Genomic DNA, 26,725 nt, shown 5'->3' with positions numbered 1-26,725 from the left:
CATCTCACCTCTGCTTCTCCTGGGGTTCTTCTCCCCTCCCAACCCTGGGGGGCTGGAGCAGAGTCCCTGCTCCCTTCCAGGCTAGGGAGGGGTGGCTCCAGTAGGCTCTTATCCCCACCGCCCCCCGGTGGTGGCTGCAGGCGGGGGTGGGGGAGAAGAAGGAGATTGAGCTCTGATTGGTTGCTCTGCCCCTGGAGGAGGCAGGGTAGTGAGGCACACAGCCAATCAGAAGGCAGCTGTCCCCCTTCCTGTCTCCTCCCCTGCTCCCACTCCACAGGACTCAGATTTGCTCTCTTAACCTCACTTTGGGGAATGGAACGTGATGCATGCGTAATATTTGCAAGGGGCCTGGGCCTGGACAGCAAAAGTACAAACTGCAATCCACCTCCGACACGAATTAAAATACAAGGGAAGGTTTTTTGGTTCTCATGCAGTTTTTCAAAAGAATCAGCAGCACCCCTGCTCAGGCCTGCTGGCACACCGCTTGGTAGAAACAGGCCAGCATGTGTGAAAATGCATCCCGAGGCGTGCTCACAAATTTCAGGTTTTCTGGGTGCAGTGGGTATCTATGCATTTTTTTCCCCAGTTGCTTTCATTACCACTCTTGAAAATGTAGCTATTTGTGGTGAGTAAATTCAAGCACTTAGTCAAGAACATGAAAGATATCAGACTCTATAGAAGTCTATGGAACCACCTGAGTCTAAAGTCCTCTAGTAACTGACAGGACAAGCATGGAGGGACAGTGGCAATACATTACTCTGAAGGGGGCTTTGAGTAGGTCTATGTCCAGTTAGTGCTGGACTGCCAGCAGAATGGCAGTGGTGCTGGTGGGGTTGGTGACACCACCACTTCGCATTCTGCTCCCAGAAGGTACATCTGGAGCAGTTACACTGGGGCAAGGTGATTGCAAAACCAGACCCATTAGTGAACGAATCCTCACAGCACCTCTGTGAATTAAGCATATTCCCCATTTTACAGATAGGGAAATTAGAGACAGGTGTCCCCAGAATCCTTATTAGCAAGTGGATAGAAACCAGCAACTCATGTCACACAGAGCTGGAAATATCCAGACCAAATCTGAACCAGTGACCTGAAGCTGGAAGAGGCTACGCTCCTCGTGTGTCCTCGAGCTCTCTGCTGTCCTCAGCCCTTTTTGGGAGCCCAACACTGAGGTTATTTTGCCCACTAAGAACTAGCAGTAAAGTGGCCGTGTTGGATGAAGAAGAATGGGGCTTGAATGTTTCATTTAGTGCCATAAACTCATAATCCCTGCCCTCTACATAATAAAGATGTAGGGCCAGATCCTACATCCAGTAAATTACTTTGGTGCAGCTATACCCATTTATACCCGTTAAGGAGCTGGTCCATAGACTCCAATTAAGCACATAAAATCCTCAGGGTTACAGCTTAACATCACCAGCAGAGTGGCTGCCTCAACCTTTAAAAGCCAGATACAGTACCACAAATAAGAATTGGTTTTCACAGTTGTAATGAAAGCCACTAAGCTTCAACTAGCTGTTTTGATTCATCACATCTTGGTACACGTTGCTCCCGGGAAGGTTGAGTCATTCCACCTCTGGCTTGGCAATTCAAGCATAAACTTGCAATGCACACACAGCCTTTTCATATGTTATCCCAAGAAACCCAAAACAGCTGCACTTCTGGCAGGAAAATACAGGACCACCAGTAAAATATTCAGAAGAGTTGCATCTTTTAATTTATGACTGCACTGTTTCCATAAAGAGTACATAAAACAGGTCAGCTTTTATAGGTAAAACATAAAACGGTCATACCCACTGATGCCATAAATGTGTAAAGAAGTTTATTCAAAAATGATTAATTAGAGTTTGAAAACTGTATTTCTCACACCTAATAACTGTAATGCACCCACGTGAGCGATATTTCTAACTGAGTTATTGTTAGTAAGATGCTAAGTTAACATTAAGTTTGTCTTTTATTGCCAAATTCAGGTATGCTCCAGTGCTTTATATTGACAAGTGCAGAAAAGGCTTCATGGTGCTGAAGACAAGCTCTCAACAACATGGACATTACACAGTACAAAAAAACTCCCCTTCAACATCAGTGGTAACCTACAAATGGGGGTGTGGCGGGTGCGCTAGGGTGGCATTGGAAGTTTGTGCCATTTTTAACTTCTTTATGAAGTATGAAAGAAAGCCTGAGAGTTCCTGGTTTTGTTTCGTAAAAAGGACAGATTTTTTTTTTTGGCTTATCCTTTAAAACGTTAGGAACAAAGTCTTATGTTTCTTGATTTCCTGGAGGATATCTGACAGCTTTTCTCGTGAATTAAAAACACCCCCATCACCCGTAATACCAGTGAGTTTTACATAGTCTTAATAAAAATCATCACTCATTTCAATCAATCGGGTTTTACTTGCAGCGTGTTTTTCTCATGGCAAAAGCTTAATAGTTCTCCAGTCATCCATAGAGTCTTCCAAGAAAAAGACCTGAATTTTTACAGTAAAAACCAAGCAAGGAGGAGTAATCCCCCCCAAACACACCTTTTATTAAAAAACTTTTCAGACCTTTCTCAGACGGGTGGGGGAGGGGGAGGAAAGAGTGGGAGGACAATCTGTTGTTTTCCCCTTTCCAGATCACCTTTAAATGGGAGTGTCAGTCTTCTAAAGAAGTCTGATTCTTCAGAAATTACGGCATTCACAATCAACTAGTATGTGATCTCTGAAGCAGCACAAAAATCATTACTGCTGAAAAGGTTTTAAACCTAATTTTACCATGGCAACTTGCATTAATTCTTGTTTTTCCAATAAAACAAACAGGATACATTGTTGGCTTTCAACTGAGGCATTTATTTTCTTGTTAAGTAATGTTAACTTAATGTTCTTAACCCCTTTAATTACTGTGGTACACCAGAGCATTTTAAAAAGACTCTGCCACACTGAAACCACACAATGAGAAGTAAGTGTTTTGCCTACTTTTTCACATTAATCCACATCTGTGTTATTTTAATTCCTTCATGACCATTACCCAAATTCATCTCTGAACGGGATTCCTGGGGTTTCTGGCAGAGGTCAGTATCTTTTCATGTACACCTTTACAACAGCACCAGGAAGAAGAGCTTGCCAAGTCTATTTCCAAAAGTCAAGGTCAGTTGGGTTTTGGAACCTGTAGGTAATTGCTCTGACTAGTTAGCAAATTCCAGCACACGGTGTCTGTTTTTCATAGGTTTATTTTAAGTATCTGTAAATCTTATATGCAGAAACCAGGAAAAAGAGGTTTGCTTATTCTGGTGCACAGTTTTTCATGTATCTTGTTTTTACTGAGGGCAGACTAAACTCTAAGGTTAAAAAAAACATGCACTATTATTTTTGAATAAGGTTAAAAAGCCATGTGTTCTTGAAACCATGGCTTTATACTCTTCCCATGTGCCATGCTGCCAGTGCTCTGCTTCATACTCTGCCCAAACAAGTCCCCTTTTCTGTAGCTGCTGCTATTGATCTTCCCCTGTTAACCTAGCACATCAGTTAAAAACACACTGTATTTTGTTCTTTGAGTTTTGTTCCTGACCTTTGGTTTCTCATCACAATGTGAAATAATCCTCTTGTTTTCAAGGAAAAGGATGTACTTTATAATTATCCTAGAATCTTCAAGGCCAAGCTGGTCATTTTAGGGGGTGAGCTTCCCCTTACACTTTCCTCCTCCCTTCAAAGGCCTTGTGGCCTCTCCCCTATCAGGAATGGCTGGACACCACTCTAGCAATGGTCAGCAGTATTTAACCTGTCTATGGGGCACTCCCATTTCTGAAAGACTAATTTCCAAGATGGCAGCACCTTGTTCTGACTTAGGCTCGCCAATAAAAGCTTTTCTGGTAGCCCTTTTGCACAGTCCCCTTTTATAATTGCATTAATTGCAGTAAAAGGAACATAATCAAATAGTTTAGGCTTAAAATTGGACCTCCTTAAAAGCAATTCTAGTGTAGAGTTACAGGTTTGTCCACGTGTTTCTTTTTAAATCAGTTTTATGTAGAACAATGTTATCAGAGATCCTGTCCACTTTCCAGTTTCTAGCAAAGTAAGGGCCCAAACACTTCCTTACTCCACCCATTCCCTTGCCCACTGATGACCCCCCCTCAAAAACCAAAAACAAACCTCCTCCTAGCTGCTGGACCATCTTTCCTCTCCACTTTAAAACTCTAAGGGAACTGGTCCTCACTGCCAAATGCCCTCTTTGACAGTTATATTAAAAATGGTTACTAACCTTTCTGTAATTGTTGTTCTTCAAGATGTGTTGTTCATGTCCATTCCACGTTAGGTACGTATGTGCCGCGTGCACATTCACTGAAAATTTTTCCCTCAGGGGTATCTAGTGGGCAGACTCTAGTGTCCTGTGGTGCCATGCACTCATGCGCCGGTGAAAGGGGTCCAGCCAGCTCCGCACCCTCACAATTCCTTCCTGCCAGCTAACTCCAACAGAGGGGCAGGAAGGTGGGTCATGGAACGGACATGAGCAACACACCTCGAAGAACAGTTACAGAAAGGTTAGTAACCGTTTTTTCTGCTTCGAGTGCTTACTCATGTCCATTCCATGTTAGTCTACTCCCAAGCCGTACTTTAGGAAGTGGGCTCAGAGTTCATGGACATGCGGATTGCAACACTGCTCTACCAAACCCAGCATCACCTCTAGCCTGCTAGGTGATGGCGTAGAGGGATGAAAAAGTATGCACTGACGACCAGATCGCCACTCTGCAAATATCCTGGTTTGGGACCTGGGCCAGAAATGCCACTAAGGAAGCCTGAGCTCTCTTTGAATGGGCTCAAAGATGGTAGGAGGTGGGGCACTCACCTGCTCCTAAGATGTGTGAATGCAGAAAGTGATCCAGAATGAAATTCTTTGGGTCGAAACGTGCAGGCCTTTCATCTTGTCTGCTATTGCCACAACGAGCTGCGTGGACTAACGGTTTGGTCCCCTTTATGTAGGGGGCGAGGGCACACCTAATGCCCCGTGTGTGAAGACGCTGCTCCTCCCTATTCTTATGCAGTTTGGGAAGTATACTGGCAGGATGATAGCCTGATTACTTCGAAACTGCAAAACCATCTTCGGGAGGAATGCAGGGTGGGGGCAAAGTTGTAACTTGTCCGTAACACCATATATAGGGGTTCTGACATAAGGGCCCCGATCTCTGACTCTCCTGGCCAAAGTAAATCGCTACCAAGATGACTACCTTCCAGGAGAGGTATGACAAAGGCATGATGCCAGTGACTCAAAGGGAGGGCCTGTGAGAATCTGGACAGGACCAGGTTTAGGTCCCACAGGGTTAATGAATCTGTGGGCATAGTCTCTCTAAGCCCCTGAGGAAGCAAATGGATATTTCGTGAGGAGGAAAAAAAACAAACAAAAACAAAATCCACCTACAGTCCACTGGAGGGTAGAAGGCTGAGATGGCTGGTAGGTGTACCTTAAAAATAAATAAAATGGCTAGGCCCTGCTGTCTCAGATGAAGCAGATATTCCAGCATAGACAACCACATTGGGAAATGCTTCACTTAGTGATGTAAGTCACACTAGTAGATAGTTTCCTATTATGTAGCAATACCTGGCAGACTCCGCTGGTCAGGCAGTGGGCCTTGAGGTTCAGGTAAGCAATTGGCTGTGATCTTGAGAGATCAGGACTTGGAGGAGAGAGGGCGGCATTGGGGTTGCTACTGACAGGTCCAATAACGTATCAAACCAGTGCTGGCATGCATACTGGGGTTTCACTCTGTTCTGCTTGACTTTGAGTATGACTTCGTGCACAAGAGGAATGGGGGGTGGGACATATAGAACAGGAGCGTTGTCCAAAGGAGCAGGAAGGCATCTGTGAGCAAGCCCAGGCTGCGCCCGTGTAGAGAACAAAACTGCTGACACTTCCCTCATAGACCATTTCACAACCAAGCTAAACAGGGAGTCCCCCACCATTGGGGGATGGACCTGGCTATACCGGTATGAAGGTGAGAGGAGAAAGATCTGTTGAGGTCATCTGCCAGACTGTTCTGGGCTCCCAGAATGTGAGAAGTTTCAAGGTGGATCGAGTGCTTAACACAGAATTTCCATAAGTGAATGGCTTCTTGACACTGTGGGGGAGGTGGGGGATGGGAAGAGAGAAGACAGCATATCCCTCCCTGCCTGTTGATGTAAAACATGGCTGCCGTGCTATCCGTAAGAACTTGAGCAACCTTGCCTATAATCTGGGGTAAAAACACCTGGTGTGCTAAGCAGACTGCTCTGAGCTCTCTGACATTTATGTGTAAAGAGAGTTCCTCCTGGGACCACAGACCTTGAGTCCTGAGGTGCTTGAGATGAGCCCCCCAACCTCTCTCAGATGCATAGGCGATTAGGGATACTGAAGATTGGGGAATGACAAAGTTAATGCCCAAGCCTACCAACTGGGGGTCCCTCCACCAATCTAAGGAGACAATGACCTGAGCAGGAACCATAGCCACCGAGTTCAAATGATGATGGTTTGGTGAGTATGCTGAGGCCAGCCGTGCTTGAAGGGGTCGGAGGTGCAGTCTTGTTTGCTGTACCACATATGTGCACATGGCCATATGACTCAATAGTCTGAGGCAGAAACGGGTTGTCGTGATGTCACAGGCCATGAACTGCAATATCAGAGATGACATTGTGTGAAAGCAGGCCTCTAGGAGCACTGCACCAATAAATTCTATCCTCTGATTGGGGATGAGTGTTCACTTCTGCTTGTTTAATCAGCAGGCCCAGTGTTTGGAAGGTGGCTTGGACCAGGTAGATGCTGGCTCTTACTTGGATCTCGGACCTGCCCTTGATTAGCCAGTCGTTGAGGTAAGGATAGACTTTGCACCCCTTGCCTTCTGAAGAAGGCCGCCACTACTGCCATACATTTTGTGAATACTCAAGGGGCTGTTGACAGGCCAAAGGGGAGGACAATGAACTGGTAGTGGGTCTGGTTCATGGTTTGCTGAGAAACCTCCTGTGGCCCTGAAATATGGAAACATGAAAATACCATCTTTTAAGTTGAGAGTGGCATACCAGTCCCCTGGATCCAGGCAGCAAATAATGGAGGCCAGGGAGACCATGTGGAACTTTAGTTTCTTGAAGTAATTGTTGAGGAAATGCAGGTCTAGTATGGGTCTGAGACCCACTTTGGCCTTCGGGATTAGGATATAATTGGAGTAAAACACTTTCCCTCTCAAGCTCTGAGGTACCTCCTCCACGGCCCCTCCTGGTGGAAGGCTTGTACCTTCTGGCCAAAATCTACTCGTGAGAAGGGTCCCTGAAGAGGGATGGGGAAGGGGGCTGGGATGGGAGGGAGGGATGGAAATAAATTGAAGAGTAACTTTCCTCCACCGTACTCAAGACCTAATGGTTTGATGTAATGAGGGACCAAACTGGGCTGAAGTGGGAAAGAGTCTGAAAACAAAAATGGGGCAGGATCTTCATGGGGGGGAGAAGATACACACGCCCCAGACACTGCATCATCCGGGGAGGAGGTTCATCTTCTGCTCTTTCTGCACCAACTGGGTCCTGCAGATCTAGGTCCTGAGGCTCGGTACCAGGCTTGATACTGGAGTCTGGGTCAGGTGCTGGTCGTAGGGACAGGGGTGGTCTTCTTTCTGAAACTACAGAGTATCAGCATCTGGAAGAGGGCCTTTGCATTGGGGGGAAAACTCCACGGTTCCAAAATGGCCATTGCATCTGCATAGGCCAGTGCCCACAAGTACTCGGCAGTGCTCCTGTACCAGATCCACCAACTAGTAGGGCTGCCTGGGGGGAGAAATGGCAACGGTTCCTCAAGTGGGAATATGACTCCACTTTGAGTCTGACGATAAGCCTTCCACCTGGGACCGTGGCGGGGCAGTATCTGTCAGTGCCAAGGAACGATGCTGAGGACAGAAGACCTGCATTGAGACAAGCAAGGATGGTTCCCTCTAGACAGTACCAAATGGGAGCCTGGGGCCACATGCTCCCTTCTGCTCCCCGTTACCGATGCTGCCAACTCATACCACTGGCGACAGCAGTACTAAGAGCACCAGCAGGTCCCTAGCTGCAAAGAATGCCTCCACGGTAGATGCTACCATGATCCTTCTGGTGATGCTTTGCCCTTCTAGTGCCGAGGGATGGTCTGGGACAGGACTCAATGGAGGCTGCATATGAGGTGGAGTCAATGGTGTTACCTTTGGAGCAGGGACAGAGGAGTGGCTAGACTTCATGTCGCATTCCATTGCACTCCCCGTGCTTGGTTTTCTTCAGAATCAGGGAACATCTGCTCTTGGCCAGCTGCTTCTTATGTTTTTTTTTCTTTGGCACTGGTGAAGGAGAACAGTGCCAAGAGACAGCAGGAGGAGCACTCTGCACTGACGCTGAGGTACTGGGTGCCGAGTCTGACTGGCTTGGCTCTGATGAGGGACAAAGCACCACCTCCATTAGGAGGGACTTCAATCTGGCCTCCCAGTTCTTCCTCTGACAGGGTTTGAAACCCAGGGACCACATCTGGTAGCAGTTCCTAATATGAGTCTCTCCCAGGCACTTCAGACAACTGGAGTGTGGGTCACTCACAGGCATAGGCTTGTTGCAGGAGGCACAGGGCTTGAAATCCAGGGACCGAGGCATGCCCTGGCACCGGGAGTGGATGAAACTCCACTAACAGGGCAAGAAGCACCAGCTATCTATATACAACTAATCTACAACAGTCCAAACCAGGGCTTTGGAGCTGTGCTCTGACTCCGCTCCAGCTCCAGGCAAAACCCTGCAGCTCCACTGCTCCGTGCGCCAGCTCTGGGCTCCACTCCAAAGCCCTGGTCCAAACTGAGAAAAAGTAAGTACTGGGTATGGAGAAAGATAGGAAAAGGACTAAGACCACCGAGTAGGAGTTTGCCAAAGCAAGAGGAGCTGTTCCAGCGACCGTGGCAGGCGGTACGAAGGAACTGAGAGGCTGCGGAGCTGGCTGGGCCCCCTTATAGTGACTGGCATATGAGCATGCGGCCCCAGAGGACACTAGAGCCGGCCTGACGGATACCACCAAGGGAGAAATCTCTGGGGACTGTGCATGCAGCGCGCCCACACCTAATGTGGAATGGACATGAGCCAGCACTTGAAGAAGAATAGTAGGTTTTTGTTAATACTTTAAAAAAATAGGCCTAAACTACTCAAAGTCCCTTTGAAGTAATGGCAAGAGATGATGGAAATATATTTCATTCACACTAGTTTACTACTAGGATTCACTTGCAAAATTAAGTTGTCTGAAACTAATGTTTGAACTCTCATTAGCAGTAAAAGTTAACAAATCCTTGAAGTAAAATTGGTTGCATAGAAGATATTTAAATTGCAAAAGACTGTTTAGAAGCTAGTGCTAATTGACTGATTTTCTTATTCAGACATTTATGTGCATCAGGATAAGGCCTAGAGTCCAGGATCTCACTGGGCACGATAGAAACTATAACACAAGGTGATACAGCCCATACAGAGGGCTCTTTGGAGCCAGCCCACGTTCAGGTTAGTTATTAACATCCAAAGAGTGACTGTAGTAGTTTATAGCTTTGAGTTATTGTAATTCAGCAATATTACTAAATAGCCTGAGTCAGCGCTGAGATAAGAAAATAGAAAAATACTTAACAGGTGCTGTGGATTATCTCATGGATCCTTCTCCAAACCCATCCCAGATTAAGAAACTCCCATTTGGTGTGTGCTGTGGATGGATCATCAGTGGCACACGTACAGCTGCATTTTTGGCATACAGATGTTCTTTATTTTTAAATCTGCTGGCCAGATGTCTTATGGGAAATGAGGGGAAGATAAGAATAATTCGCAAGTTGTTTGACAAGAAGAGATAAAGTAGTTCACCCGGTGAATCAATTTACTGTCTGTCTGACCCCAGGATCTAAAATGTAGATGAGTGGGGCAGACACTCCATTTGGGAAATCTTCCAGATTCAAGGTTTAAATAATAATACAAAAAAAAAAGATATTCAAATACTGGCTGCACAAAGCAAGTGGAATCCTTCAGTGTGGAACAATGCCAGTAGTTACAGTCTAGTTAGTGACCAAACCGAAGAGAAGAAAAACAGCAACTGCCATAGCTACTGGCAAGTTTTCAATACCTTCCCTGGTGCACCTAACTCTAATCATGAAAACGGCATAACACCAATTCAAAGACAGATTGGGAATAAGGGCTATTTAGATAAATTCACTGTCTGTGACACAGACAAAGTCAGCTACTGCCATTGTTATTTTATTAGTATACACTGACCTCCCGAATCTTTCCCATAATATGTTGGTTTCATTAGGTGCACAAGGCCTCTACAATAAGCTTCGAACACATTTGTTAGTGGAGCCTTTCAGAGACACATGTCCTTATCAGAGAGCATTATGGTACCACTTCTGATTTTGAACATAAAAACCAAGCAGTTATTTCACTGAGAGCTTCTTCTAGGTAAATATACTGCTGCACAAAGCTCAAGCTCAAAGACAGTGGCTTCCCATGTTGTTAGTGCAACTAGATGGAGGAGGTTTATACTAATCTAAAAATAAGAGGTATTAAGAATTAGGTGTATCCAGTCTTCTGTTTGCCCACTAAGGCATGCCTGGCTTTTTTTGTTCCGTACGTCTCCTGAGCAGACGGAACTCAAGTTCCAACAAGCTTGAAGTACTGGAATGGGTTACCAAGGGAGGTGGTGGAATCTCCTTCCTTAGAGGTTTTTAAGGTCAGGCTTGACAAAGCCCTGGCTGGGATGATTTAGTTGGTGTTGGTCCTGCTTTGAGCAGGGGGTTGGACTAGATGACCTCCTGAGGTCCCTTCCAACCCTGATATTCTAGGATTCAAGCTGTAACCTTTTGCTTGAGTCAATGGTATGGCAAGCTTCTCTATCTCCATGCAGTTGAGGCAGGGTTTGTTTATAAAATGCATCCAGTTATAAAAAGTCTCAAAGTGCATTATTATTTTTTATTATAGTAGCACCCTGAAGCCCAGTCAGGATCAGGCCCATTTTTGCTATTCAAACATATTTTTGAGAGTCCTTTCACCAAAGAATTTATAGCCCAGGTTAAGAGAAAATACAACAATTGTGTAACAAATACATGGGAAGAGCATGTGTGGAGGGAGAGAAGAGCAGAGTGACAGGAATATTTGGTTATGTAGACTAGCTATGGGCCTGTTCCAAAGTCCTTTGAAATCAGTCAGAGTCTTTCCATTGACTTTAAAAGTGGGCTTTCAGTCAGGCTCTTTGGTTACAATTTGTTGGGCAGGGTTGGTTTGTTTGTTTGTTTTTGTTCTTCAAGACATAACTAAATGAGCTATCAATCATGCCAATAATCCCTGCTGGTGACCTGCCTACTCAACTGCAACTATAACTCAACATTTTAAACAGCAGCAACAAGAGACTCACAAACACAACACACTTACACTCTCTTTCCCAATCCCCACCACACATTTAAATGCCTGAGAAGAGAGAAGGGTCTTGTACCAGGCCTGTCAGCAAGGACCAATGGGAGAAGTGCATTCCAACATTTTACTGGAAAGGCCAAGCCATCCTGGGAGACTTAGCTCAACAGCCTCAGCTCATTTCAGTTGCTACAGTGGTACGTAGAGGGAGAAGCAACCGCTCAACATAGCCAAGACATAACTTTGGTCTATAAAGATCATTATGGGTTAACTTTGCATTGCACCTAAATGGAACAGGAAGCCAATGAAATGGACAAAACTGGAGCAACCGGCTCTTTGCTGCAAACCCTAGCAAAGAGACCGGCAGCTGCATGGTGAATGGCATCGGGCGCATCAGCTGAAACTTTGGAGTGCTTGTAGTGGCATAGATAATCCTAGCGAGAGGTCCAGAGCTGAGAGAACCAGCTGTAGATGAGAAAAGTTTGCTTTTGGTCAATAGCGCCACCAGAGGCATCCCTAGGAGGTGCGGGGCCTGGGGCAAATCAGCCTCTATGGGCCCCCCCCTTAACATTTTTTATACAGGTGAAATCTGGTTACAGAGAACTTCCAGGACAGCAGCTGGCTGCAGGTTAAATATTGATAACACTCAGCTGTATAATTATAATGTTATATTATATTGTCGTTCTTTTTTATAATTATAATGAAGTTCATACAATTAAAAATAAGTCACCGATCATATCAGTGTTGCGCTGCTTACATTCTGAAATCCACCTTCCTGGACTTCCTTGCAGCACACTCACTTCCCAGGTGCATATGGTCTCACTACCCTCAGTGGATTTTTTTTTTAAATGTAATTACGCATTCCCAACAGAGCCCATGTCAGAGCCCCAGGACCCTCCAGCATGGAGGAGGAGCTCTAAGATCTGCTTTCTCTGGGGGCTGGGATGGGGAGGGGAGGCAGAAAAGCAGATGGATGGAGGACCTCAGTCCTGGTGGGTGGTGGAGAGAGCAGAGTTGTGGGACCCCAGGCCCTGGTACTGCAGGGAGGGGGACCCCAAGGCTGGAGAACTGAAAGGCAAGGAGGACCCTGAGGCAGGGGGGTGATAAGGGCTGGCCCTGGCCTAGAGGGTGGCATTGGAGGACCCCACCCAGTGCTGGGAGAGGGGAGGTGTGGGGCACTGGGGGGGACACCAGTGTTGAGTGACGGATGATGGAGGGTCCCACCAGAAAAGGGAAAGTTCCGTCCGAGGCGGAAGGGAAGGGTCAGGGTCAGCCTGCCCTGGCACGAGTGGTTAAGAGGAGCTAGGACCCTGTGGCAGCAGGCGACGCCGGGAGCCAGCAGAGCAGAGCAGAGCAGACTGGGGCCGGATCGCTCACTGCTGCTGCCACAGAGACTGAGCCCGAACCCGAGCGGCGGCAGGCAAGAAAAAGAAATAAACGCCTGGGACGGTGAGTGTGGGGCACAGGCCCAACCCCTGCTGCCGGCGCCAGGCCTCCCGCTAGCCCCTCAGGCCGCCCTGTTCTCCCCCCCACACACACACACACCTCTGCATCCCCCTCAAGTGCGGGGCCCAGGGCAGTTGCCCCAGTCTGCCCTATGGACAGAATGGCTCTGAGCGCCACTTAGTGAAGTAGCAGCAGGGCAGGGATCCAAGAGCAACTTGTAATGCAGTTTGCGACGGTAAACAAGGGAAGCAATTGATCTCAACACTGCATCTCAGTTTTTCTTATAGAAACCATAACCTCAAGAAGATGACATTGCTATTTCAAACAACAGGCTCCAACCTTGAAAACCCAAGGATGTCTCTTCACCACATCCTCAAGGGGCCTATGCCAGCTGGACACAGCCGGCTGAGCACAGCATGCTCCAGTCACACCCCTCCTCCAGCCATACCACAAAGCATACCTCCTCCCAGGGGGCCAGCAGAGCGGAGCCACAGAATTAACTCCGGATTTCCACTGGTGCGAGGGCAGAATCAGGCCTGTAATCTGGACTCATGACGTACAGCACACGACACCACTGTAGCATCAACTAGGCACTAAACTACGATTAAGAAGATTTTACTCTTCAGGGTCCCAATCCTGCCAACACTTAATTACTGAGGGCAGTGCTTACATTATGAGCTAGAGCCACCAGCTGCATCTCATGGTAAGAGCTGTGCTCTATTTTTGCAGGATTGCACTCTGGTTGGGTAAGGTAAATCCACATATACCTACACAGTGTCAAGAAACGCTATGGCCAGTCCCACAGACACAGTAGCATGCTGGTAAATTCAAAAATAAAAGTCTATGGGCCAAATCCTGAGGTCCCCAGTCCTCTCTTACCTCAGGACTTCCAGGACCAAGGAAACATTAAAGCCCTGATCATGTAATGAACTCAGCAGAGGCAGAAACTTGTGCTCCTGTGAAGCCCTGTTTACTTTAATGGGGATCCAGATAAATCTCACTGCAGGATTGGGGTCTAAGGAAAGGCTTTCATTTATTTTAAATTTTTTAAACAGAAATCAGACTGTTCCACCAACAATAATTTCTCCCAGTGGGAAAAATCAAAAAAATTACACATCCAAAGCATGAATCCTTAAAGGGAAACTAGAACCTCTATTGATTCTTCTCAATCTCCTCTGTCTTTTCTAACTGGCAATTGTTTTCAAATGCCTGCTAGGGTATTTTGGTCAGGCGCAGGAATCAGCTGTGTTTAGTGAGGCAAAGATCTTTTAAAAACAAAACTCAAACGCCACAGCGTGGTTCAGTTAAAACGAAGCAGCACGGAGGTCAGCTACTGGACATCAGCCGAGGGAAGACAAACTGCAGTGCAAACCAAAAGAAAAGGACAAGTAATGCCTTGGAGCAGCTGTTCTCTGATAAAGCCAGTTTTAATTCCAAAGGTGGGAAAACCAGTTTGATATGGAGTTATTCCCCCCTCTCTTCTTCCTTTCCTTTTCTTTCTTTGATCAAGGGCAAACAGTTCAGAGTGCAACAGTCCGAAAATGTACATGCCTTGCTGTAATAGCAAATGCTGGCAAGTTCAGTGGAGCAAGTTCTCGGAGTTCCTTGTTTCAGTTATGAATGCAACAGCGTTGGTCCTTACCATCACTACAGCTACTGTAGTGGCTAATTAAAGTGTCAATTAGAATGTTTCACAAAAATCAATGCACCCTTGAAGTCTTTCCAAAATAACTAGTCTTCTAAATTAATCCCAGAACATATGTTTAAACCAAAAAGTCATACCTATTCCTTATACTGGGAGGTTGTGGTCAAGTGTGTCTGTGGCTTGGGGGGGTACAATTCTGAACACAACACACAAAAATCCCTAAATCATGAGAAATAAAGTCAATGAAGACTTTGTCAAGGTCTCAATGCATGTGAACATAGGAATAAAGATCTTCACAGAGTAATAATCTATTAGCATTTGGAATACATATTAAGTAGAGCTAATTAGAAAATGTTATTTCTTCTCCCCTCTTAGACCCCCACATTTTTATTTTTTTTTACTTTTTGAATAGACATTTTTCTGATTTAAAAACATTGAAAATTTTCAATGAAAGCTGATGCTTTCTGTGAAAAAGATTTCTTTAAAAATTTCCACTGAAAAAAAGTTAATGCAAAATTTTCAACCAGCCACAGGTCCTGATTCTACCCCTCCCCCTATTTTTATATCAGTAACTCCACTGACTTCAGTGGAATACATTCTGGTTTACACAGGTGTGAGATCAGCATTAGGGTATTTTTTTTAATGTTATTTAGCATACATGTAGCGTTTGGAGCAGCACAAATTCAAAAAACTGTTGATTGCATGTAATATGAGGAAAGGAAGGAGAGAAGCCTCATGTTCCACAGAAACTAACAATTCATAATGCTCTAAAAGCTATAGATTGTTTAAAGCATCATGCTGATGGAAAGAGCAATGAAAAATAGTAAAGATTTGTAGGAAAGCTAACTTTTCCCTTTTTTTGTTTTTGTTTTTGGCATAAACTAGATCATCACTCTATGGGTCAGATCTTTAGCTGATGTAAATTGGTGTAGCTCCATTGACTCCAAAGGAATTGCATCAAGTTACACAAGCTAAAGACCCAGCTGTCATTTCCTGTTTTATACCTGGATTGTAAGCTATCTGGGGCAGGGACTGTTCTGTGTTTGTGCAGTGCATTACACAAGGTGGTCCTGGACTTGAGTAGAGCTCTTCAGCACTATGGTAATACAAATTATAAATACTTAACAATAATAAAGAGATCTCATTTTAAAAAGAAAACTTCTTCCAATAAGGAATCATGAAAGCTAGAGTGTTCTAGCTGACTGTAACTCATACATGTAAGCAGAGAATACTTTTGAAATTCATACTCCAGGCCTCACACGAACATGAAATTTTCCATGTGTGTCTGCACATTAACATGGAAAATAATTAAATGCTACATTTAATGAGGATATATTAAAATTTGACTGGACAGCACCACACAGAAAGGCTAGAACTCATTTTTAAACAAAAAACATGAATGCAAGCATGAGTAAGAACCCGCTTCCAGAATTCAAGATAAGATTTAAATTATTTTTGCTAATGCAAAAAATCCTGAAAGCACTTGTAAAAGCTTTGTAAAAAAAATAAATAAAATCAAGCAATGACAGAGTTAATATACACGATCTTTAGGAAAACGAGCATATCTATAAGTGTGCATTGTAATTGCAACAAGTCAAATTTTTAAAAAATACAGGCCAGATTCTTAGCTGGTATAAATTGGTATAACTCCACTGATTTCCATGTAGCTATGCTGAGAATGTGGCTCAGTGGTTATCTGAAAGTTCTCATTGTTTTATAAAGTGACTGTAAATTTTAAAATAAAAATGGGAAATGGAAAACAGAACCTATAATCAAGTCTTGCATGTTGGAAAACGATATGCTTCCTGATTTATTTATTTTTGTTCTCATGCTCATACTTTATAATGGAGGGCTATCTTAAGTGAATTGTATGCTGGCTTCTCCTATTATTTTCCAAATGTTTGAGACACAAGATCGGTGAGGTAATATCTTTTATTGGACTAACTTCTGTTGATGAAAAAGACAAGCTTTCAAGCTACACAGAGCGATTCTTCAGTCTCCTTTAAATGTGATGGCATGTTTTTCTTTTCTTTAGTAAGTTGGTTTAAAATGGACTTAAATACACCCAGCTAAGAACCAGCCTAGGTTATACTGTATAATTTTTTTTATCTTATTTCTAGAGCAGACCCTGGCATCTTAGATTGCTATAGTGATATCACATTTTTTATTCCACATGCTGACTATCTAATATGTAGCAATAAGACCTCTTGGGGAAAGATTTTTTAAAAAACACGATAATAAAGCATGAAGGGTGAGTGTTTGTTATTTGAAAGCCTTCCCAAATGCAAACTGGAATTAATTTTCCCGGACATGTAGCTGGTAAAATAGGTTAATGTTTCTTTCTAGAAGGAAGCCTTCCTTTAGTGCAAGTTAATTTTGTCTCTGGTGCCTGTGGAAATGGAGGTTTTACAGGCATTCTCTGATGATCAGGGCACCTGGCCCACCATTTGTCATTTTCCTGAGGTCAACAGCCAGCTGTCTGTCCTCTCAACACCCTGCTTCACCAAAACAGTGATCACATTCTGCCTCACTCAGATTTCCAGGTCTGAACCTCCAGATATAGCAAATCAATCATCCATCGCAGAAACTCCAGAAACAACTGCAAGTAAGCATTTTAACATCCTTGAGCAGCTTTGCTGCCTAGCAAGGACACTGCAGTAATAGCTGGAATCCAGCAAAACACTCACTCTGCATGACTAGTATAGATTACACTTTAGAGGACTGCAGAACTGCAGCTACATTTAGTCTATGACTAAATCAGACTTCACTTGTAATTGACCCTGAAAAAGAATGTCATTGAATGTGAGGGCTACTTCTCAGCTATAATTCCATAGATTCATAGATTTTTAAAGTCAGGGGCCATTAGATCATCATTTTAAATAACTGAGTAGTTTGCTCTTTTACACAGAATTATGGAGACTTTTTGGCATAGATTTACCTTGTTTTAAAATTTTAGTTATTCTTAGTATAAAGACAACACCGCTCCCCAAAACGAGACTAAATAATTTCAGTTCCCTATTAGGCACTATGTTTAGGACAACAAAGAACTACTAGAAGAATTTGGGCATAGTCAAGTAATTATTCAAACTTTATTTCATAACCATAAACTATGGCCAATTATCATCAACTTACATTAGCTAAAGGAACTAAACAAAGATCTGCATTAAACTGATTCTGTACAAAGGGTCAAATTCCATTTTGTACTATTGGCCGTGGACTGGGACTGCAAAATTAGGGCCATATTTGCCCCTCAGTTCATAAGGTGATCTTCCACTGGGAACAATGGAAAGTATGCACACATACTGAGAATAGAATATGGCCCTAGTTAGAATTACCTTTGCATTCAGCATCACTCAGTGAGGAAAATGGTCAAGCAGAGCACTTAGTGAGCCATCATTCTTTCTACCTATTCTTTGGCAATTTGTGCATGCAATTTGGCCATTTGCTTGCACAAATACAGTAACAGGATGCAGCAGTTAGGTTCAAAATTGTGTACCTACGTTGAAGTTATGGAACTTAATATATCATTAAGCTTGAGTTCACACATCTGAGACCTGTGGCTTATGTTTAAGGGTATATATGCACGCAGCAACTGGGAGGTGTGTAGCACATGTAGGCATACCTACTTTGATTTAGCTAACTCCCTAAAAATAGTAGTGAAGCTGCAGTGACATGGGTGGTGACAGGCCACTACACAGGCTAGCCAGCCGAGTACAAACCCACCCAAAACACTGAGTATGTACTAGCCACAGCTTCACTGCTATTGTCTGAGCTAGCTAGGTCAATGCCTACCTATGCTGCAGTCACATCTCCTGATTGCTGCATAGACATACCCTAAGGCAGTTCTACATCAGGTTGTGTTTGGAAAGTTATCTTCACAACCATAAAGGCTAGAAACTTATTTTAAAGTAATTTTGCATTCTGCAGAATCTGAACTTGACATGCTGGCCAGATAAATTCAAGCAGGCCAGAAACAGTGTATGCCCTATCCCTTTTAAACAGAACTGTACAAAACATTAAAAACTATAGTGTAGGGAACAATCTCCCATTGGCAAGCGGATGGGACAGAAGTACTAAGAAGTCTATCAGCCTGAATTTCAATGAACTATACAATTGATTTATTGGTAGAGTGGCTTAAGTTCTGTAATACTGATAGAGCTATTAAAATAATTGGCAGAAAATCATAAGTGGATTTGGATCTTTGAGGTGTTGATAAACTTAATGATTTTTTCCAGCAACTGTGATTTTCTCAGATTTGTGTCTATATGTTTCCCCCATGTTCCTATTTATTTCCAGTTTGTCTGAAGTATCATTTACATTATAACTAAATTTCACTGATTGGCATTTATTGAGAAGAGAACACATGTCACTGTTCACCCATTAGATCAGTTCCTAGACCCCTTAGATCACGTGAGTAATCCTGACTTGCATCACCTCCCAGTAAATGGCACTATTCACATGTGAGAGGATTACTTTCATGGACTCAAATTTTGCAGGGTAAGAGCCCTAAACTGCAAGTCCAACCTTAAATACAACCTAATCCTCACTCTTTAGGGAATATTTTCTTGGAGTTCAAGTCTGGGAGCGTGCTTCACCTCCATAGACAAAGGGATACGACACAGCTTCTTTCAAGTAAATTCTCTTTGTATTAATGAATTATTCCTTTATGATAACAATTCCCCACTGTTCCTCACTCTGCCCTTTTCTGACTTCCTTACGCCCCACTGTGCATCATAAATCCTCCACTGCACAGCGAGAAGGCCACATTGATGAATTGTGTCTTTGAGTTACGTGAAAGACTCCATCGAGCCAGCTTACATGTAAATTACACAGATCTCAGCCTCACGAAGGTCGTTAGTGTCTTTGCTGCACAGAGTGCTCTGTCTGTAAGTCAGGAATACCCAAGGAAAGAGGGTGGCGTGTAACACATGGGGACTTTTCTTTTTATAGCAACTTTTGCTTGGATGTGCAGCTTTGTGGCAAAAGACTAAGAGCTCAGTCATTGCTTTGCCACAAGCCCAGAGTCGTCGTGCTGTCCCATAAGTAGCCCCGGAGGGAAATTTTGACTCAGAGCATGCTGGTCTGCAAGTTGAGGGGTTGAGAAAAGGTTCTGCCCACCTGTGCAAGTGTGTGTGGGAGGGATGGGGTACACAGCAGCTCCACAGAGCTTGCTTCCCTTCCTCTGATGAATGTTGCCAGGGCAAAACCCTACCTAGCACCCCTGCCCTATCATGCTGGTCAAGCCACAATTTGGCACTAAGAAGTGGGGCAGAAAGATATAAACCCAAGAAAAAGTAGATGTGTATAAAATGTCAGTGCTACATAGATTTCATTATTCAGGGTTCATTAATAAGAACCCTGAATGGCTCCATCAAGGCTGCAGACTGTGCTAGTTGACATACTTTTCAAGGTTTATTTTTCCCTGGAGGACTGTACCATTGATATTGCACAACAAAATGACCTCACATTTTTATCTCTACAAGGGGGAAAGAGAGGTGGTCAGAAATAAACAGGGAAGAAAAGAGGAAAGAAAACCACACTCAAAAGAGAGGACAAAACAGGGGACAAAAGGAGGGAAAATTTATCCTACAAGAAGCAAGCACTTTCTGTCAATCACAGAAGAAGCTTCTAAAAAAGCCACTGGTGGAATCACATCACTTAGTGAAGGGAAAAAACAAGACTATCTTTCAAATTTTGACCCCTATATTTTTGTGTTATCAGGGGGATACTGCACCATTGTGACACATTTTGGGCATCAATTCACACTGTGTGACATTTTCAGCTTAGTGTTACCCCCAAAAGAGAGCAAAACGTGCAATGAATTTCTGGAGCAAGTTATTCCAAGCTTTTTATGTCAATCAAGCAAGTGGGTTGCAAACCTACTCATTTTGAATGAACAATTGCAAGCTGGGAATAACCTTTTTTAAAGCTATTACTGTAGGTCTTTTTTAGACAGTACTGGTGGAAAAGCACAAGTGTCCAGACCAAAATGATGGCTGTTTGAATGACTATTTAAAGAAGATGAGGGAGACTAGGTCAAAATGAGGTGAGAAAAAAACAGCCAGCATGGGATGGCAGCTGACTAATGCTCTAATGTATTAGACCCTCTGCTTCTTAAGTCTCTGATGCTGCTGATCGGGTCAGCATTTCACTCTGGTGTTGAGGATCAAGTTTACAGCTCCCAGCCGCACTGGCATTTGCTTCTGGGAAATGCTGGGGAAGGAGGGGAAGAGCTAGGAGTGGAGGGTTATCCCATGAAACTACTATTGGGATAAGAATTAAAAGCATCTGCTGAAGTCATGTGAGCTTTGTTGGCTGAGTTCACCAGAATGACAACCTGCAGAGGATCAGTTTTGACCGACCACAAGTCGGTCACACAGCAGTTAAGGAGACTCCATACAGAGGGCTAGGAGAAAAGTCAATCTGCTGTCTTAAAAACGCTTTTCTAATTAAGTGGGGGGGGGGAACCCAAACCCTCAAAACCAGCCGCCTCCTATCTGTCAGCATATGGTAGGAGCTATTAGTCTTTGGCCTAAACATAAAATAACGTTAAGCCTGTTTTCCAGTTGTAACATAGTTTGAGGTTGCTGTTGTGAAATCTGTACATAATTTGTTGAGTTTTATTGTCCCCAGTCTATTGTTCCGTGATGGAATTTCCAGACAAAAACAATAAAAAGGGAATTTTTCGCTTTGTTCTTCTATTATAAAAGACAATGAATTAGACTATTAAAGGAAATAGGCTTATATTTTAAAAGTTTTTTGTTGAATTAAATCCTTCTCACTGGTATTATTTAGGCTCTAATACAGTTTCCTGAAACAGCAGGAGCACAGACTTCCAGGCTCACATGTGCTGATTTAAGGGTTATTCATTACTTTCATCTGGAAGAGAAAAGTGCTAACAAAGTTGTTACACAGAAGCAACATGCAAGGTCTATCGAAATTCTCCATGGTTTATATGAGGAACATAAATTAAGCCAACTTGCAAGCTGTATCCTTAATACAAGTATGAAAAGAAGTAATTATTTACTGGGGAAAAAACTGCATCTTCAAACATGCATGGACAGCAAGCACCTAGCATATTAGGGGCACTATGAGTATATGATTAATAAATAATGATGATTAATTTAATTGCTGAAACCCTGTAGAAGAATTCACAAATTAACACTAGGTGGCAGAAGGCTCTGCCATACTGGAGACACCTGCGAGCAGATATACAGACCTACTACTAAGTCTTCCAACAGAATTTAGAAAGTCAGAGAAATATTGAAAAGGCAGATCAGTTATATAAATATTTTTTGTCCATTCCAGTCTGTATAATTGTGATTTTCACACCCTCAGAACAGACCTTTTCAATACTGAAAGATTAATGCTATACCTAGATGTAGGTACGCCTTTTAATCTCTCTCTCACCTGAATTCAAGTTGATACAGATCAGGTATTTATCTGGTCAAAGTGAAATTATGCATGTGACTAACTAGGCTTTTACTTAAACACAAGAATAAGTGGTCCAATGAAATAGTGCAGCCTGTTGGATCTGATAAACACTTGCCAAAGCAAGCACACCCAGTTCCACCTGAGGGATTTGTTCTCCTATTATAAATGAAATGAGGTTTAGGGCATACTTCTAGTCATGAAAAACGCTGATGGTGAACCTTACCCAACCTGTCTAAAAGGAATAGTCGAGAATATCTCCTGAGAATGGCATTCCATTTACCACTCTCCATCTTTACCCACCCCTCTCCCCCAAACTGTACACTTCAATACCCACATTTCATCTCTTCTCACCCGACTCCTCGATTACAGTCACCATCTTTTTACCTTTTCATTCTTTTCTCCTTATCCCTTTTTATAGTGGGGTTGCTGAAAGCCATTGAACAAAACTGTAAACCTTGTTTATGATAGAAACCACTTCAAAGCAAGGGGTGCTACCGCACCTCTAGGACCTGTGGTTCCAACACCTATGCTATTTCTCTTTCTGATACACTTCCCATTTTTAATCATCTTTAATTAGCAGAAACTGAACTTAATAGAGAGACAATGAGTTTGGCCTCCAGAGAAGGGAGAGAGGTATCAACAACTCTAATCTGACAGCACTACTACAGGTCAGCTCATGAAGCTGCTTTAATGGTGGGTCCTACCAACCTGGTTAAAAAGAGGAACAGAGGAGAACGCTGAGAGGTGAGGGAAGGAAATAGCTGTGAGAACAAAAGGGTGAGGAACAGACCAGGGTTATATGCCAGAAAATAAGGGATTGGAGATGGGGAAGGGGAAGTACAGCCATTTCCTTAGGCCAAGAAGCAATGCAGCAAATAAGATAGAATTGACCCCACCCCCCCAAAAAATCTCCTAGGATGGTCTATAGTCCAGATCCTCAGCTGAAATAAATCAATGTATCTCCACTGATTTTAAATTAGTCATGCTGATTTACATCAGCTGAGGATCTGGCCCTACAAGTCTCACTATGCCAATTCAGAGCTGTCTGGCACAGCTGTAGGTTATTTTGCAGAGAGCCCTCAGAACATTTGAGAGTTCTCTGTATTTCAGGATTCCCAGATAAAAAACTCGGTGGTTCATATCTTAGCAGTCACAGTTATCAGCCATTTAAAATGGTCATCAAAGCAACAAGAGAAGCTGCAGAAGAACAGAGGAATTGGTTAGAAAGTGATAAGTATCTGGACTGTAGCTGGCTCATCTGAGGGGAGAGGATCGAGCCACCCACTGCAAATTGCTGTTGTGATGTGCAGAAAAAAATAGTAGGTAGGAAATCCTATTCATCAAGGTTACAGTCACCGCCAGCTGAAAATTAATGCATCTGTCTGCATGATGTTTTTTTAAGCAGCACACATGTGATCTGAAAAGGTGCAATGTGTCACCACCTCTTCTCTCTTCATTTTCCTTGTTTTTTAAAACCTTGGCTACCACAGAAAACAATCACATTTCACCTCATCTTCTCCCCGGTTTTCTGAAATTCAGTTCCTGCTCTGTACCACTGCATACAGTCTAAGTACTAACCCTGACAACCTATTTGACAAATATATATTGCACATCTACTTTACACCAAAAAGCTCTGCAGTTGGGAGGGTTTAGATAGGAAACTGAGGCCAATTTAAATAAACAGAAAGAAGGTTATCCATGAATTCCTTAGAAACCCATCAGACAGATGCACTGTAACCTAACTGGCAATAACCCAATATCAGAATTTCAGGGCTCACTCGCAAGCGGGATAAGCACTCTGGCTTAGGAGTTTTCCCTGGTTCTAAGCCAATGTTTAACTGTGTATGAGTAGTCCCACTGCGCATTCTGACTAATACTAATGAAACTATTCACGTGCTTAAAGATAAGCACACACTTAAGTGCCTTCCTGGATCAGGGCCAGATAGCTCAGTCTCTTGCAGAAACAAGCCCACAGCACAATTACCACCTCACTATTTTACCCCCTCACTATTTTCTTCCAGATAAATTTGGAGGTATTTTGAAAATATCGCATTTATAAAGTATTAAACTAGTGATGCCTGATAAACCTAATAATGTCTGCTTTACAGCTGTCCTCAAAGTAACAAGTATTCCTCTCTGATAGCTATGATCAGAAGGATCGTCAAGCCCCACGAGCAAATAATAAATGGATAAAAGAAATTAATTAGAAAAATAAGGCCAGCGATCTATCATTAATCCAGACAAAACTGACAGAAGCGTAAAGTGACAGCTAATGTTGCAACAGTGCTTCAAGATCCCATATAATAGCAAGCACTGAATAGCCATTTATACAAATAAGGCAAGTATCTTCACTTTGGTAATTAATACCAGTCAACAGTTTCATTGGTTTTTGTCTTCTCATATCCGTATTTGAGTTCAAAATTTGGATTAACCCACTCTTATTCCAGCAAGTATATGAAAAAAAACGATTGGTATGAAAACTTGTGACTGCTTCATCAAGACTAACCCTTCACATCCGAAAATCTCAAGTATTACAGAGAAAATTAATACCTTTTCCCCTGCTGTTAAGAAAATTAATGTCCTTCACTCAGCCACAGGCCAAAATTATGAGGCAATAATAATGATAATTATCTAGTTGCTTTTATCTGAGTGTACACCTTCAGTATCACATCATGAACACACACAAATAAAATTAAAAAAAAAAAAAAAAAGCTTCTCAATAGAACTGGCAAGGCCCCAGGATAAGTTGTGCCTATGTTATGTTGAAATTTACCTCATGTTTTACTTCAGTAGTTGATTGGTTTTCCTTAAATGTTTAAAGAACTTAGTGGAAAATGTAAATAGCATTCAGAGAACAAACAAACAAGGCCAATTTAAAACCGGATTGTTTCTTCAAAACTTCAGGCTAATTTTGCACCACTGCATTACAGGTTTTACACTGGTGTAACTTCATTAATTTCAATGGCATTAAATCAGCATAAAACTGGAGTGAAACCCTGGTGAATCAGAGCTTGTGGTGTTTAAACTGTGCACAGCTGGTGAGTTCTGCTTCATGCCTGAGCCAGATTAAGGGGAGAACTCTATCATCTTTGCCCCATGCCAATGAGGAAGAGGTTGGAGAACTCTCACAGATCTTGGGAGACAGACCAGTCCTCGCTTACAGACAGCCCCCCAACCTGAAGCAAATACTCACCAGCAACCGCACACCATACAACATAAACACTAACCCAGGAACCTATCCTTGCAACAAAGCCCGATGCCAGCTCTGTCCACATATCTATTCAAGTGACACCATCATAGGACCTAATCACATCAGCCACACCATCAGGGGCTCATTCACCTGCACATCTACCAATGTGATATATGCCATCATGTGCCAGCAATGCCCCTCTGCCATGTACATTGGCCAAACCGGACAGTCTCTACATAAAAGAATAAATGGACACAAATCTGACATCAGGAATCATAACATTCAAAAACCAGTGGGAAAACACTTCAACCTCTCTAACCACTCAGTGACAAACTTGAAGGTGGCAATTTTACAACAAAAAAATCTTCAAAAACAGACTTCAAAGAGAGACTGCTGAACGTGAATTAATATGCAAATTAGATACAATTAACTTAGGTTTCAACAGAGACTGGGAATGTTTGGGCCATTACACTAATTGAATCTATTTCCCCATGTTAAGTATCCTCATGCCTTCTATGGGCCATCTCGATTATCACTTCAAAAAAAAATTTTTTTTTCTCCTGCTGATAATAGCTCATCTCAATTGATTGGCCTCTTACAGTTGGTATGGCTACTTCCACCTTTTCATGTTCTCTGTATGTATAAATATCTTCTTGCTGTATGTTCCAGTCTATGCATCCGAAGAAGTGGGCTGTAGCCCATGAAAGCTTATGCTTAAATAAATTTGTTAGTCTCTAAGGTGCCACAAGTACTCCTCTTCTTTTTGCGGATACAGATTAACATGGCTGCAACTCTGAAACTTGAAGAACTAAGGAGCTTCCGGAGTGCTACTCAAGATGATTTTACACCCAAATAAGAATCTCATCCGCCTGATCCAAGATTGGACCTGTAAGGCCTTGTCTATACTAGAAAAGTACATCAGTTTAAACTATATTGGGCTAGTTAAACTAGGGCAAACCTCTACTGTACACACATTTAAGCTAGATTGATATAAGCAAGGGTTATGAAGCTCAATCTATTTAGCTTGCCCAAGAAAAGGTTAAGAGGGGACTTGATCATGGTTTGTAAATACTTAAACAGGAAGACAATATCTGATAGTAGAGGGAAAGGAGACAGAGGCATAATGAAATCCGAAGGCCAGAAGTCAAAGCCAGAGAAATTGAGACTAGAAGCAAGGTGCAAATTTTTAATAGTCGACACTAGTCAATAATTGGAACAACTAATCTAGGGCTGTGTCTGATTCTCCATCACTTGAAGTCTTTAAATCAATTTAGGATGTGGGCTTGATGCAAGAATCACTGGCCTATGTTATGCAGGAATTCAGATGAGGTGATCATAATGGTCACTTCTGACCTTAAGTATCAGAGGGGTAGCTGTGTTAGTCTGTATTCACAAAAATATGGAGTCCGGTGGCACCTTAAAGACTAACAGATTTATTTGGGCATAAGCTTTTGTGGGTAAAAAACCACTTCTTATGCATGACTTATGGCTTTTATTTAAAGACGGCATTCAGCAGTCTATTAAACCATATACAATACAATCATAGCCCTGTGCTCGCTTACTTACAATAAATATTCTTGAAAAATACTGTAAGGACAATGTTCAGCAAGCATCTAAGAAGGAAATATGTCTGACCACGCAGAG

General features: G+C 42.9%; 1 protein-coding gene across 2 annotated transcripts in view; it reads right to left on the bottom strand.

The window, feature by feature from the left end:
* MNAT1 (MNAT1 component of CDK activating kinase) overlaps window positions 1–26,725 on the bottom strand; it is a 184,194-nt gene that overhangs the window by 1,286 nt on the left and 156,183 nt on the right. The gene's annotated exons all lie outside the window — the stretch shown is intronic.

Source organism: Mauremys reevesii, linkage group 4 (assembly GCF_016161935.1).
Source record: "Mauremys reevesii isolate NIE-2019 linkage group 4, ASM1616193v1, whole genome shotgun sequence".
Lineage (NCBI taxonomy): Eukaryota > Metazoa > Chordata > Testudines > Geoemydidae > Mauremys > Mauremys reevesii.
The sequence above is the reverse complement of the archived record's forward strand: the minus strand, read 5'-3'. Positions and strand labels throughout refer to the sequence as shown.